A 16,447-nucleotide genomic window follows, 5' to 3' on the forward strand; every position below is an offset into this window, starting at 1 on the left:
TGTCAGTTTATTTACACAGACTAGCTAATAAAAACTAGCAATGCCCTTGCAAAACTGTATGTAGCATGAGAATAACAAACAATAGTGGTGTTATCACCTGAGAATTTTAGAACAAAAACTACCCACAGCTAGTTCCCCTTAAAGATCAAATAAGGAAACCACAATCTAGACTACTCATCCTTTCATAATTTCATCAGACAGGATGGGCAGTAACATAGCAAATGTATTTATTCATTTTATTAATGCTAATAATGTTTAAAACAGTATTACTGAATAGCCAATTAAATGTCTCATGGCTATTTCACAGACAGTTTAGACAGGCTCAAAAGAAATTAGGAAAAAGAGAGAGAAAACATAAATTTGCCTACCCTTAATTTGTAGAGGAGCTAGCCTCCTCCCCCCATTTTGACAGTAGGAAACCTGTAACAGGTTTCATTCTGTCAACACTATCAACCCCAATTTGTAGCAGCTGGGCATAAACAAACTCTGAAGAGCTAAATAGCACATTCAGCTAGGAGGCATTGGTAGGGCCATTCGAGCGTGTCGAAGGCCATCGTGGCGTCCAGGGAGACCACCACTGCGTCCTCACGCAAGGTCGGCGCCCTGCCCAATACCCCATGCAGCCTGCAAAGATTAAGTGCAGTGTTTCGCCGGGGCATAAATCCCAATTGATCGGGGTGCACTAAGCCGCTTATGACCTTGATCAATCTATTGGCTAGCACCTTAGCTAGTATCTTAGGCTCAGCATTCAATAATGAGATGGGCCTATAGGAGGCACAGTCAGTTTTAGGTTTCCCCTCCTTATGAATCGTGACGATAGTCGCTATTCTCTGGCCCAGGGGAAGGGATCCCTGCTCAAGGCTGGCCTCAAACATTGATTTCAGATGGTTTGCTAATTTGTCGGGGCGAAGTTTGTAGAGTTTGATGGGGAGGCCATTAGGGCCTAAGGCCTTGCCTGGCCGGAGTGCCCTAATTGCAGTTGCAATCTCATCTGCTATAAGAGCGCTGTCCATAAAGGCACGATCACCCTCCGATAGTACTGGAAGAGAGATGTCTCGCAGGAGTTCAGAGGAGTCTGTTTCGCTATATGGCACCCTGGAGCGGTAAACTGCGCGGTAGTGAGCTGCGAAGCGATCAACTATTTCTTGGGGATCTGATACTGTTAGTCCCCCGGGATCTATGAGCTCAGGAACCAGTCGGCTAGCGCGCTTTTTTCTGTCCAGCCAGGCGATTAATTTCCCCGCTTTGTCACCCTAGTCGTAGATCCGCCCCATTCTGCACTGTGCTAGTGTCTTGGCGCGATCGGTGACTAGTGCACGATACTCCTCCTGGCGAAGGTGAAGGGCATGCAGGGCCTCCGGCGTAGGATCGGGCTCGAGAACCCTTTCCAGACGGTAGATGTCCTGTTCTATGTCAGAGATCTCCGCTAACTTGTCTTTTTTGGATCCTGCTATTAAGGAGAGGGCTTCTCCCCGTACTACTGTTTTGAAGGCTTTCCACAGCGTCTGCGGGGAATCTACAGAGGTTTCGTTAGCTAGGAAATAGTTGTCAATGGCTTTAATGAGACTGGTCCGCGTCTTGGCGCACTTGAGATGCCAGGGGTTAATCGGGGCGACGCGTCCCACCGGGATGTCATCAAGGACAATGTGGACCCAGAGGGGAGAGTGGTCAGAGATGCCCCTAGCCAGGTGTCATATCTCATGTATGTTAGTTAACTGCGGGGCTGGGACGATGATATAGTCTAGCCACGAGAGGGTGTTATGGGCGCCCGAGTGGAAAGTGTGCTGAATCTTATCAGGGTGGTAGGCCCTCCAGCAATCCTCAAGGCCCATTGCCTCCAGAAAACTAGAAAATGAGTGAGCAATGGGCGACAGTATGCGAGGGGGGTATCTGTCTAGCGTCCCTGACACCACTGAATTAAAGTCTCCCCCAATCACCAAGTGCCCCTCTGGCAATGTCAGCAGCACGGCACTGAGATCTGTGAATGTAGTGGCCTGTAGCCCCGGAGGGGCATAGACAGACATGAAGGTGATGGTCACTCCCTCCCATGTGCCCGTGACACCCGCATATCTACCTCGGTCATCAATGTGCGTGGAAACGGGCCAAAAAGGAAATGACTTCTTTTGCATAATGCCCACCCCCCTGGAGTTAGACGCGAACCCAGAATGAGTATGCATGGAATAACCCCACCTGTGCATGGCTTTACATGTGTGGCCAACGAGATGGGTTTCCTGGACAAGGACAATGTCTGGTGAAAGCCTGCGGATCTGTTGTAATACGATACTGCATTTAATTTTGTCCCCCAATCCATTCACATTCCAACTTAAAATTCTAATTTCTTTGCTACGTCGTACCCCCATCAGTGCATTTGTAGAGAGCGGCATTAATACCCGATTCGAAAAGGAACTGTACCTTCATCATAACAAAAAACTCAACTGATACAAAACTAACAACCAAGAAACCCCCATCCCAACAACCCCCCTCCCTGCTCCCCTGCCCTAAGGGTTCGAAACTACCCATTAACAGTTAGCAGAGTGCCTGTCGCCCTAGAAAGTTCAAAGAAAGAAGGAATGGAAAAAGTAAACCAGTCCAGTGGGTGGTGGAGCTAAAGGCTCTCTGCCCCTACCCTTTATCTGCATCAGTGTCACACCATGACTGTCCCGTTATTGTGTCCTCTACTGCGGGTCCTTAGTTACGCTCCAGTTGAGGGCCAGGGATCCCACCACCGCTCTCCGCCCCCACAACCCGCAACAACCTGCCTCTGCTGAGTCTCTTCTTCAGGTCGGCGCTTCGTCCACAGGGCCTCCCGCTCTCCCCTCGCCAGGGTGTTTAGCTTCTCGATATTCCAGACAGTCAGCTACATCCTCAGGGTATTCAAAAAACCAAGCCTTTCCCTCCACCTCAACCCTTAGGCAGGACGGGAAAAGCATTGAATACTTTAGACCCTTCTCTTTCAGGACACGTTTTATGGAGAGAAATTGCCTTCGTTGTTTCTGCACTCTTTGTGTGAAGTCTGGGAAAAGGAGACGTTGGCGTTTTCATAGCGAAGGGGGGTGCCAGTCCTGGAGTTTAGAGAATCACATCTCGGTCTCGATAATTGAGGACGCGGGACAACATTGGCCGCGGGGGAGCGCCCGGTCTGGGACGGCTGCCCGGGACCCTGTGGGCCCGCTCGACAACGAAGAATTTGCTAAGTCCCTTGGGTCGCAAGTGGTTGAGAATGAGGTCTTCTACGAATAGGTCGGGAGTCTGTCCCTCAGCCTTTTCTGGGACTCCTACGATGCGGAGGTTGTTGCGACGGAGCCGGCCTTCGTAATCATCCAGCTTGAGGGCCGTTACATTCCGGGACTCCTGTAGATCAAGGACCTCCCTCTGTAGCTGTGCCACATCGCTCACCAGCCCAGCCGTTGTGACCTCTACCTGCTTCACCTTCTCATTGAGTTTCCCCATGTCCACCCTGATAAGGTTAACGTTGATCGCCACCGAGTCCAGCGAAGTCTTCAACCCTGTTAATGCTGCCATTACGTCCTTTAGGGAAAGTTCCTGCTCCTCCGATCCGGGGCCAGCCCGCTCATCCCCCTCCTGTTGGTGCTCCCGCTGCGGGTCCCTGGAGACAGTTTATCTGTCTAGTTTGTTCGCCTGGATCGACTTTGCTGTCTTGGCGCTAGCTCCCTTGAGGCGGTCCGCCATTTTGCCAGATGTCGGTCAGCCACAGGATGAAGACAAGAGAGCAAATGCACACCCAGCAACCTCGGTGTCCCACACAGCAGATTTAAACAGGTCTACAGGACTGGCCACCCGCAGCTGTGGTAGGTATATTATCAGTTTGCCATAAACAGGCGAGGCCCTCGCTCGGTAGTCTCTGACGATAGACTCAGATTGCTCCCCTGTGGGAGTGGTGGGAGCTGATCTCTGGGTGGGCCCCAGGCAGTCCCTCTTCCACTGGGGTCTGGGCGGACAGATCTTATGGCAGAGAGGCAGTCTGCTCCCCGTCTTGTCGCGACACCCCACTGCGACAGCTGGGCTCTTTTCTGGGGGGCTGCAGGCTAGCAATCACCCCCACAGACATGCAGCAGTATGGGATGAAGTCTCAGCCCCCCTGGACAGCACAGGGCCCACAGGCGGCGTCCACGAGAAGGGAGAAGCAAGGTATGGCTCACCGAAACAGTCACCGCCACTACCAGGATCAGCACATCAGGGGGGGTGGGGGGAGGCCGATCGCAATCACTCCGAGGTGTCAGCCGTCTCCCCCTCGGTCTCGGAGGCTCTGGTTCACTACAGGTGGGCCCCGCTAGCACAGCACCATCAAGGATAGCCGCTCCGCAGACGACAGCCCGAGGTGCCAGGGAAACACGTCAGTCCGCGGGGTCCGGGTCTCACGCAGCCACAGCGGTATCCTCCCAGCCGCTCCCCCGCCTCCTCACCTTCAACTGCGGCATTGCCGCATAGGTAGGCGACGTGTGTGCGGTATCCAGGCTGTTCCAGGAGCTCCGCCGCTAATGCGGTCACAGGCTCAGCTGCGGCGGACGGGGCAAGTCCGGAGGCCCGCTGCCGTCATCTCCAGCCTCTGGGCCGCTGCGCCCGTTACTTCACGGCTCTCCTGCCCCACGCTGCAGAGCAGGCGATGTCCTGGGGCTCACGTTCCCCAAGGCTCCACTCGGGCCAGCGGCAGCAAAGGAGGTCGCGGGCACCTCGAGTCGCGGCGCCCCCGCCGGGTGGGGAAGTCAAGGCCAGCTCCGCCCTCCGGCCGGCACAGTCACTGCAGGTCCAGGCCTCAACCGGAAGAGCAGGCCACGATGCGTGTGAGAGCGCCTGCTCCTTCGCCGCAGCCGACACAGCCACTGGAGCGGGCGGGATGGGCTCCGCTGTCGATCCGGTAGACGGGAACGCTGCCAGGTGTGTCGGATGCGTTAGCAGGATAGTCTAGGGTTACAACGGGCGCCGGAGCTCGCGGACTATGCGGCCATCTATAGCCCGAGCTTGGCCACGCCCCCCAATGTTTATTTCTGAGTTAAAATATGAACTGCTGCTTTTTGACCGTCCCTTTTTGCCAAGTGTTGTTTAGATCTGTGAAACTGCACTACAGTTATTAGCAAATTGTTTGTTGTACTTACTCCCAATCAAGTTTTCCCCCTCTTCATAGATCTGAATGTAACCTAAGAATCCTGCACTCAGCTTAACTTGCTAAGTGCCGGCCAAAGTTCATGCATATTCATTGCAGAGCACCATGGTTATCAGCACATGAAATCGTTTCTGCCCCTTCCTTTCACCCTTGTCCCTCTTTGGTGGATCTGCACGTTAAATGCCATATCTAGAGTGATTTAAACATAGTAAATATCTGCCAAATGTCATATGTCTCTGTCAAGTGAAGTCATAGTCTTTAGCTAATGAACACATTTTTGGCCCCCCTCCCCCTTTTGAAAGTGCCTCCTTCACACAAAGCTGCACAAGTTTAAACATACAAAGAATAATCTAAACACGCTAAACATCTGCTACATTTTGGGCAAATTTATCAAGCAGCACTAATGGGAAATTAAAAATACAGCTTCTTAACTGTCACAATATCAATAAAATGTAAACTTCCATGCTAACCTGTGCTGTTCCAAATTTACACCATATCAACAGAAACACAATCCTTTAGAACATTTCTAAGTTTTGTGTAACTCCTTTCAGCCTTTTTTTGGATCAAACAGCAAAGATCACTATAGGAAATATAATTGGTTCACTTTTTGTGGCACTCCCTTTTATCTTGCACCACAGTTGATGAACACAAAATAGATGAAGAATCTTTGGAAAGTTTCAAGCAGATTTGTTAAATGACTATATTAAGAAAATCAAATTTGGCCAGATTATTATTTTTTCTCTTTGGCGTTTATTGAGTAATCTGATGCAATGTACTGGAAATTCCTGTTGGGATGGGATGAGAGACAAGATTTTGCACTTACCATGGGCTTTAACATCAATAAGCTTTATGTTCAGCACAGAGAACTTTACATTGGACTCTGTTATATATGGGTAGCTAATGACACATCTTCTGTGCCGTTTTTAGGTGATCAGAATTTCAGTGACAGTTTTGCTGCCTGATTCTCTAATTGTTGCATTTCGGTCACTTTTTTAAATACCACTAAATACCTCACATAAGTATTCCAGAGAACTCATCAGTTCCCATGATGGATGGACTTTAATAAGAGGAGAATCATCTTTAGAAGCATGTAGAGCTGTAAATTCATTGCCCTGACCACAAAGTAAATGTTAAAGAATCAAAGAGTCTTTGATTAAGAGGTACACATAGTTACAGCAGTTTGTAATTTAATTTTATATCTCACTTCCTGGGACTCCATCAGTCGAAAATGCATCTGGATGGTGTCAATGTCCATTTGGCAGTGTATCCTGGGACTTGGGTTGCATGTATTAGTACAGAACAGGATTGGCAGGAGTGCTGAGCCTTCTAGTTCTCCTTAAGACATTTACAAGCAAGATGCTGCTGCCCAGAACATACTTGTCAGCTGTGCTTGGGGCGGGAATAAACAATTGCAATATGGGGCTCTACTGGTGATTCCTGCCCCAACCTAGAACCTATTCAATAGCAAAAGCAATTGTGCCAAGAGGTGTAGCAGTATCATAAATTATTGTGGTTTAAAGGGCCAGCTTTAGGGCATTACGACCGGTGATGGCGCACTAGGCGCTGATCAGTGGAATGGGGTGCTGACCTCAGTGGAGGGGTGCTGTGTTTAGTAATATCTTATGATTGGAGACATGAGGGGCCCTTTGCCCAGTAGCGAGAGAATCCAAGAAGGTGGTCATGGGGCTTGGAGGGCCCCAAAATTGATTGTCACACCGGGTGCCACCAGCGTTAAAGCCAGCCTCGGTGGTTCATCAACCGCTAAAATGGGAATTTACTATTTGATGTTAGTGTTGTGTTGGTTGCTGTTTATGGCCGAAGCCATGTCTGGTGATCATGAAAAAGTTTGTTCTGTTTCACATAATTTTATTGATGTTCGGTCACTACATTTTCAAGGAATTGCTTTCAAAGAACTGCCTATCAAATGCAGGTTAGAGATTGGGTCATTGTTACTCAAAATCCTTAGGTGAGGTGTGGTTAACGAGGTGAGGTTAACTTATCTTCAGTAGTTCTTTGATATAAGCTTGCTTGAGTGATTTAGGAGCCTGTGTATAACGTATGCTTTGTGATAACCCCATCTGTAAACTTTGCACTTTATCTTGCCTAAAGTAGCTATTATATTACTCCATTTTAATTCCACTTAACAGCTTATTCTTTCTGAAATAGCAGATAAATTCTTCATTGAACAATTTGTTGGTTATTTTAACCAGCAATTTTGTAATGTTCAGTGTGAGAAAGTGGATTATTAGCTGCAGTGGATAGTGGTCCAGCAAAAGTAATAATGGCACTATTCTTGTTAAGTGCAGTACATGTTTCAGTAATTTAAACCTGGTCTCAGCCCCTTGTGGAAATATGGATTTTTTTGATCAGTTATGTCCCCTATCTTGGACCCCAACGGTTTCATGTATAAATCACAAGTACATGTATGTTCCCTCCAGTTCCAGTTATGAAGACGCAAACACATGTGCGTCCACCGCCAACATGTCCTCTTTCAGATCTGCCATGAATGGGTCGGATATTCCATTCCTAAGTATGAAAGGCCACCGGCTTTATATGGTTCATTTATCCCATTTTACAGTCCAGGCGAGTAGGCCCTGATTCTGCCATTAAGCCTTTTCCTGACTTCTGCCTCTGAAAGCTCCAGTCTGAGCTCGCATCTGTATCCATGAACTTTGTCCTACTCCCTGCGCGGCTAACGGTGCCTGACTCAACCTGTCTGCTTGCCAAGAAACTGTATTTCACCTTCGAGATTATCTGCTCCGCTCCCTATCCAATGCATTCCTGTCTAGTAGTTTAAGTAAACATTCTTCCAGCTACCGAGCAAAAGGCCCGGCTTCTCTGTCTTTATGCAAGTAATTCATAGCCCTGTTACTATGGAAGATTTCTGCCCTCGCATTTAGTGTAGACACTTAGACGCTTGTACACGCACACACAGTCAGTATAGAATAGATTTTGTTCGAAAGACCTTTCTTTTTGGATAACATAGTTCTTTAAACATAGGATGTTAGATATGATTTGGGATTAGGTTGACTTGACCCCCCAGACTTCTGTCTCCACATGTAGAGCTAAATGTCAAGTCCCCTTCACCCCCTAGTTGCACGTCAATCACACGTCATGCTGCTGCGCGCGCATTTCTGCCAAGTATTTCTACTGACATTGCGAAATTCTTTCATGAAACCACCCATTTATGACATCATACCTGATGACGTTCTTTAGTTACGCCCAGTTACACCCACTTTAGTTACGCATGTATGTTTTATCTTTGTTATCAATTGTTACGCCTCCTACATCTGTTTCACTGTAATGCCTATTGTATAAAAATGATTACCTGTCAATAAAGTATGGTCCTTCACTTCCTGAACCTTCGTGGTGATGGAATATGGAGTCCATCAATTCGAATTGATTTTGGAATAAAGCCCGTTCCGAACCTCTAATACCACGGATTCTGCCTCTTATTTTACTGAGCTATTATTATAGATTTTCCGCATCAAATTAAGTACCGGTAATTAAATTATTTACCACATATATGGCGCCCGAACAGGGACACTTTCTCATCTCACGCGCCGGAGGTGCGTTGCAGGCCCGGTCTCCTGTCACAGCTGGACGGACAACAACGCATACCCACAGGACTTCCTGTATCTCCCTCCTGCCGAGCGGGAGTAACTGAGGCTGCGATCAACACCCAGACGAGGCGGTGAGAAGTGCGAAGTATCCCAACCAGAGCCTAGCTGAGAGAGCAAGATCCGAGGTATACAGAGGCCCACCAGTTTCCGAGGTTCCGAAGTTCCGAGTCGAGTCCAGTCCGGTTCAAGTCCAGTTCAGTTCAGTTCCGAGGCCTTCCGTTCCGAGCTACCCGGTGAGTACCATTGTCGGGGAGGCGTTCTGACGTGCACATAGTTTGTGCCGGTCAAGACGGGTTTGGGTACACAAATCCGGTCTGCACTGTTTCAGCAGTGTATCTGTACTGTTCAGCAGTATATCAAGTATGTCTAGTATATAATTCAGAATTACCTAGTTAGTGCCGAGTATTATGCTTAGTGACTAGTTCCCTAAATGGCCATCATTGTTTGTTCATTCAATGTTAAATGTTAAAATGTTTTAAATACGTTCTGCATATTGTGGTGTGAATGACTGTTCATTATTGTGTCTTGTGGTATTAAACGTGTTCAAAATTAGGTATCAGATCAGTTCTCAATATGCCGCTCTTTTCGAAATTACGACAGATCAAAACTAGAAAAGGGGTACTCGAAGAAGCTGTTCCCATTCCTCCTAGGGACACTCCAGGGTACTTCATGTATCATAAACATGGCCTAGACGCCATATTATTTCTTGATTTATGGGTAGACTACACCAAGGAATTACCAGAAAGTCAGAGGTGGCCCGCAGCTGGGACCTGGGATGCAGATTGCATCATGAAAGTAGAGGAAGAATTATGGAAAAAGAAAGCTAGACAGTCACAGAAAGATGCCATTGAATTATGGCGTAAAGAATCATATAGACGTACAGAAAAAGCACTCAGACAGGAAGAGAAAAGTAAGGAGAATTCAAATAAAGTCCGAGAAAATATATTAATTGAAGAAGGTACTCGAGTAAAATCAGAACAAATAGACAGACAAAGAAATGCCCTTATGAATGGTATGTATCCTCTTCTGGCCGAAGGGTTACCTAAGGCTACTCCGGAGATACCAAAAGACTTGCCACCCCCATTGTTTCCGATAAAAGTACATCCCAAAGGGCATCCCAGAACCGCAGAAGAGGTTTTTCTTTCCTCTTATTTAGACGACGCAGCTCCCGAGTATGCTAATACTGCGCCACATAGACCGCCTGTCGAGGGGGTTCAACGCCAAGACCCTCCTCCGTCTGTACCTCCGCAACAGCAAACTCCGACACAAGTTCCGGCAAGCACATCTGTTTCTACATCTGTATCCACACCTATGGTTGCTATATCACGTTCAACAAATCCTTTCACACCCAGCACCCCAGGTGGTGCTACCGGAGGTACATCAAACATTTTTTCCACGCCACCCAGAGTAAATAAACTTTCCTTTCAAGAATTAGCCCACCAACGTACGCCCAAACTAGTAACTCCCGACACGCTCAAGGAACTTCTAATAGATTGTAGATATGACCCTGTGCCCGGAAAAGGGGACGAAATGCTGCTGGTATCATTACGTATCCGACGAGCTGCAATATATTTAGGGAGACTACCAGGAATGACTACACATTTAGAAAATATATATCACTTTGTCCAGTCAGGACGAGATTCTGAAAGTATTAATAGAGCCTTGGAGTACCAGAAAGTGGAGATACAGGGGGAACTGTTACGTTTCCTCATAAATTGTGTGATCAGAAATCAAGAATGACCAGGGGTAAATCCGGAAGAAATGCAAATTCTTACCACATGGAGTCGGAATATATCAGAGGGGAGACATGATAAACGATCATGTATAGTAGCTATGTGCCGCAAGATCCGCAAAGAAGTAGAACGAATACACGAAGAAAGATTAGCAGTAGACGAGCCTGAACAAACCGAGGAGGAGGAAGAATTAGAACTGCCCACAGGACAGTTAGAAACTATGGCCTATGTAGGTAGAGGAAGATCTTGCAATAATACTAGATGCTTTACTGATCCGATACGTCCGATACGTCCAGATAATAGCAGAAGTTTCCAAACCCCTATAATAAATATAAGGTCCCCCGAACATTCGTTCCAAGCCGCTGACAAATTACTCCGAGAACGAAGGGGTTATCATATACTCGATTCTATGGACGAACAAGAATTAGCCAGGTCAGCCGTTCATTGGGTTGATAGTCCCGGAAAATATAGTGATGATACATTAGCGCACACGTTTTTGAACCTCGCCCCAGATGAACAGCGTTTAGCTGGTATCTATATGGTTCAACAACTCCTTATATTATATAAAAGCCAACACTCCGATCCTGGTCCATTACCTGATATATTGACTGAATTACTCACGAATAAATGGAGAGGTTCAGGTACTGAGTTAATTAGAGAAATCCTAGAATTCAGAAAACAGTACATTCTTTTTGTATGTCCCGAACATGTCTCACTGCCCATCAAGGAAAGAACGACGTATTATATGGATAGACAGAATCCCTTACGCGAAGTCCACCCGATAAAAGGTGAGGACAATCAGTTTAAACGTGTGTTTGTATACACACCCATATCCAAAATAGAACTATTAGAAATGAAGAAAGTGGTACCCAGTCATGACAAAGACCCAGCGGGTTTCCACCGTGAAATTAAAGACATGTTGCTCATGGGAGAGTATACCTATCCCGACATTATGACAATATTGAAGGTATTAATGCCTGCGGGCATTTACGAAAAACTCAAGGAAAAGGATTGGGAGGTGGGAGACCAAAAGATAGATTGGACAGCATTAGAAAACGAAGAAAAAGCTCGAGGTCCAGGTTCAGGGCTTGGGGAAAAGACCAAAACACTACCAGGTTTACTAGTACAGGTACTGCCACGTTTATTAACTACGAAAAAGGAAGACTGGGGTGCAATATCAGCCTGTAAACAAAAACCAGATGAAGACACTAGTGATTTCTATTCCCGATTCGAAAAATGTTTTGGTATAAATAGTGGCATAAAAGCAAGTAGCGAATCGTATCCACATCTGTTTGTGACAAAATTAGTTGAAAATTCCTTGCCCCAAGTTAAGAATAGAGTATTGAAATTCGAGAGTACCTGGCAAGGTAACACTCCGTCACAAATGTTACAAATGCTACAGTACCATCACAATAGAATTAGAGAGGAACAAGAACATGAACAAAGACGCATGAAAGACACGAAAATGAAAATGCTAGTTTCCCAGACAGTTCCAGCTGACGGTCATAAAAAGGGTATAACACAGTCCAGTGTTTCAACAGGTCCTGTAAAAGGGACATGCAACTATTGTAAACAGCCAGGTCATTATGTACACGATTGTCCAGTTTTAAAACATAATATCGCCATAGGTAATACAAAAGAAAGACCACGGCCACTTAGACAGGATCAGAACCAACAAGGAGCTCCGCAGCATGCACAGTCCATGCCAGCTCCACAACAGTCTATGCCTGCTCCACCACCGCAGCCTATTGCTGCCACACAAACAACGACACGCCAGATGTACCAGACCGCACAGTATGACTATCCTGATTATCAACGATATTCATGAAGCAGCCTAGAGAGGGAAGTTGGCTTACCCCTTATCGAGGTCCCTGTAGATCAAGAAGGACCTTATGTACACAGTGAACTATTAGGCCACGATAGAACATTTTTACTTGATACAGGGGCAAGCCGAACAACAATAAAACGTAGTGAAGTTCCAGGGGCACCCCTCTCAGGCTCACAGAATATTTCCCTTGGCTTTTCAGGAAAACCTATCATTAACGAAGTATCACAGCCTCTTCCCCTTACGATTGGTCCCTTGACACGAACTACAGATTTATTGCTTACTAAATCATGTCCAGAAAACCTGTTAGGTATAAAAACATTGAAAGCTCTAGGAGCTATAATATGTTGTTCTCCGGAAGGAGTAAGATTGTTTTTACGTGATTTTAAAGGGCACTATGTGTCCCGAGACATGGATCACCGACTGCAGACTTTACCCACACATTTATGGGCACAAGGCCCTACGGATGTTGGTTGCATGAACATTACACCATATCGAGTCACACTAAAGGCAGGAGTGGTACTACCACGAATGCGACAATACAAGTTACCCCCAGATGCTGTAGTGGCTTTACTGCAAATCATTGACGAACTTATTACCCAAGGAGTGGTTGTGGAAACCGACTCCAATGTATGTAATTCACCGATAATTCCGATTCTTAAACGAACTGATCCGAAAGCCCCGCCAGTATATCGATTGGTTATTGATCTGCGCGAATTAAATAAATGTATTGTACCACAATACCCCGTAGTCCCAGACATTTCTTCATTACTGACAGCCATTGATTCCGAAGCAACATTCTTTACTGTAACTGATCTCAAGAATGCCTTTTTCAGCGTCCCAATAGATCCGGAAAGCCAATACTTGTTCGGATTTAGTTTAAATGGACGAAGCTTTAAATTCACACGCGCACCTCAAGGATTCACAGAAAGCCCCAGCATCTATAGCCAAGCACTGAAACGAGAACTTGACAGTATCCACATGCCAGTCAACACTGCCCTGCTTCAATATGTCGATGATCTGCTGATCACCGCTAGAAGCGAACCTGAATGTGAAAAAGCCTCACTGACGGTTTTACAATTTTTGGCCGAAAAGGGGCACAAGGTGTCCCCTTCTAAGCTGCAATTCTGTGTCCAGCGAGTTGTTTACCTTGGTCACTCGCTGTCCAAGGAGGGAAGGCAGCTTACACCAGATCGCATCCAGTTAATTGCTAACATGCCAATACCCAAGACGCAAAAGGAGGTGCGGGCCTTCATAGGCCTCACTTCATATTGTAGGCAGTGGATCCCTCAGTATGCATTTCTAGCAAAACCACTCATTCAGTTGACAACGCAGGAGGCAGCCACATCGACTGTTCTCCCTTGGACTCAGGAACATACACAAGCTTTTGAAAGCCTAAAGAAAGCTTTATGTCAAGCACCCGTTTTAGCAACACCATGTTACAATAAACAGTTTACACTCTTTGTTACAGAACGCGAAGGTACTGCCTTGTCAGTACTCACACAGAAACAAGCAGAATCACACAAACCATGTGCTTATTTTTCTAGTACATTAGATCCCGTAGCTCAGGCTCTGCCTGCGTGCCTGAAATCAGTGGCAGCGACAGCTTTAGCAATACGACAAAGCGATGCCATAGTGTTAGGACACCAATTGACAGTACAAGTACCACATGCAGTAGAGGTTCTCTTGAACCGCACACAAACACAACACTTGACTATAGCAAGACTCACCGGTTACGAGTTAACATTGTTTCAGCCACACATAGAAATCAGACGTTGTAGTACATTGAATCCTGCCACACTGTTACCAGTAAACGGAACAGACCCACTAGCACATGATTGTATTGAAGTTATTACTATCACGACGAAACCCAGACAAGACTTGACAGACGTCCCAGTGTCAGACCCAGACCTGACGTTGTATGTAGATGGTTCATGTATGAGAGCAAGTACAGGAGAGTTAGTGGCCGCTTACGCAGTCACAACAGACACTGAGGTCATTGAAACAAATTGCATACATACCTTGTCAGCTCAAGCAGCAGAGCTCATCGCTCTGACAAAAGCCTGTATTCAAGCCACAAATAAAAAAGTAAACATATACACTGATTCACGTTATGCATTCGGAGTTGTACATGACTTCGGCGTGCTGTGGCGAGAGAGAGGTTATTTAACTTCTCACGGTGCCCACATTCAGCACGGACCCCTCATTCATGCCTTATTAGATGCAATACATCTACCCACTGCAATATCAATTATGAAATGTAAAGCTCATACGAAAGTTACTGATATCATTTCTCAAGGCAATGATCTAGCTGACAGAACAGCTAAACAGACTGCTCAAACTCAAACATCTGACATGACAAAGACAATAGTCCCGACACCAACACATTGCATGATGGTTAAGGATCCCGCTCTTGACGTAATTGACATACAGACACATGCTACACCAGAGGAAATAAAGAAATGGACTGAATTAGGAGGGATCCAAACGGATCAAGGATGGATGACGAAGGAAAAATCTGTATGGTTCCTTCCTGATTCAATGGTCCAAGTCGTTATTAATACTGTACATAGTCCAGCGCACCTAGGAGAAAAAGCTATGCTAGACAGCATTCAACACATTTGGTTCAACAAACATTTACGAGCAGCAGCCAAACAAAAAGTTCGTACCTGTATGATCTGTTGTCAGTTTAACCCAGGTAAAAGCATTCCCGTAGAACAAGGTGGATTTCAGCCTCCTGATCACCCTTTTGAAGTCCTCCAGATGGATTATATCCAGATGGAACGATGTCGAGGATTCAAATATGTTCTCGTAGTTGTCTGTGCTCTTTCCCGTTGGACAGAGGCATACCCGGTTTCAGATTACACTGCCCCGACTACTGCCAAACAGTTGGTTCGAGAATTCTTCCCACGGTACGGTTTACCACGTGTTGTCTACTCAGATAACGGCCAGCCGTTCTCATCCGAACTAATGAAACACGTTTCACTTTTGTTAGGCTATCAGTGGAAATTTCACTGTGTCCGACACCCCGAGGCAGCAGGTCTCGTGGAACGACATAATCAAACTCTGAAAATTAGATTGGCCAAAATATGTAGAGAGAAAGGTGTCGACTGGGTAGTAGCCTTACCAGTTGCACTCTTTTACATGAGAATTGTAGCGCACTCTCGAACAGGGCTATCCCCTTATGAGGTGATCTTCGGTAGACCACCAAATATGTGGGGGACGCCTATACCACGCAAAATAACCGATGTTGACTGTAATATGCTGACAGATTACTTGGCTTCCTTGATGTCTGCACTACAATCTTGTCGTTCACAGGTAGCTGCAGCCTTTCCCGACAACACCGAGGTGAAACCCCATGACGTAATTCCCGGGGACCTGGTGTTAGTGAGGAACTTTGACCGGAAGTCTCAGCTGGATCCTAGGTGGAAATCGCCTCAACTCGTACTGTTAACCACGAGGACAGCCGTGAAGATCGAAGGTCGCAAAGGCTGGATACATTCAAGTCATATCAAGAAATTTCATGGACTACCGTCCGATGTAAACGACACACCTCGCGTGTCTTCACCGATTGACTCAAAGCTTCCTTTGGTTGAACTGAATGACAAGGAACAATATAAACTAAAACTACGGTCTAACAAGTCAGACAATTTGATTGTTTAAGTCCTCTCCAAGGTGAATCGGTCGAATTTGTCTCTGACATGTATCCCTTAGACCTGAATAGAGAAAGAAACCGAAGGCTGCAGTTGAAACAACATGCGTACTGTAAATCACTGCGTAGTCATTGCACAGTGACGTTATTAATTTTGTTTTTCTTAAATCTTTTAATAATCACTGCAAGTATATTGTTGCACATATATTATCCTATTTCTAAACATGTTTACAATATTACTGCTGAACATTCTTTTAGTGAATTACCCCCGCATGAGTTGTCCTATAGATTTGCGCTGCGCAATAACACTTTTATTAGTATGTTACATCATTCCCATCAGGTTAGCAATGCTACAAATTGTTGGATATGTGGCCGACTCCCTCCCTATCAGAACTATAAGGGAATTCTGCCTCTCTTTCCATATCCGTTCACACACAATGGCTCCTGTGGAGCATGGTTTAGTTTAATAAATTCCCTAGATTCGAGTTCCGC

The sequence above is a fragment of the Triturus cristatus genome, chromosome 7 (assembly GCF_964204655.1).
Source record: "Triturus cristatus chromosome 7, aTriCri1.1, whole genome shotgun sequence".
Classification (NCBI taxonomy): Eukaryota; Metazoa; Chordata; class Amphibia; order Caudata; family Salamandridae; genus Triturus; species Triturus cristatus.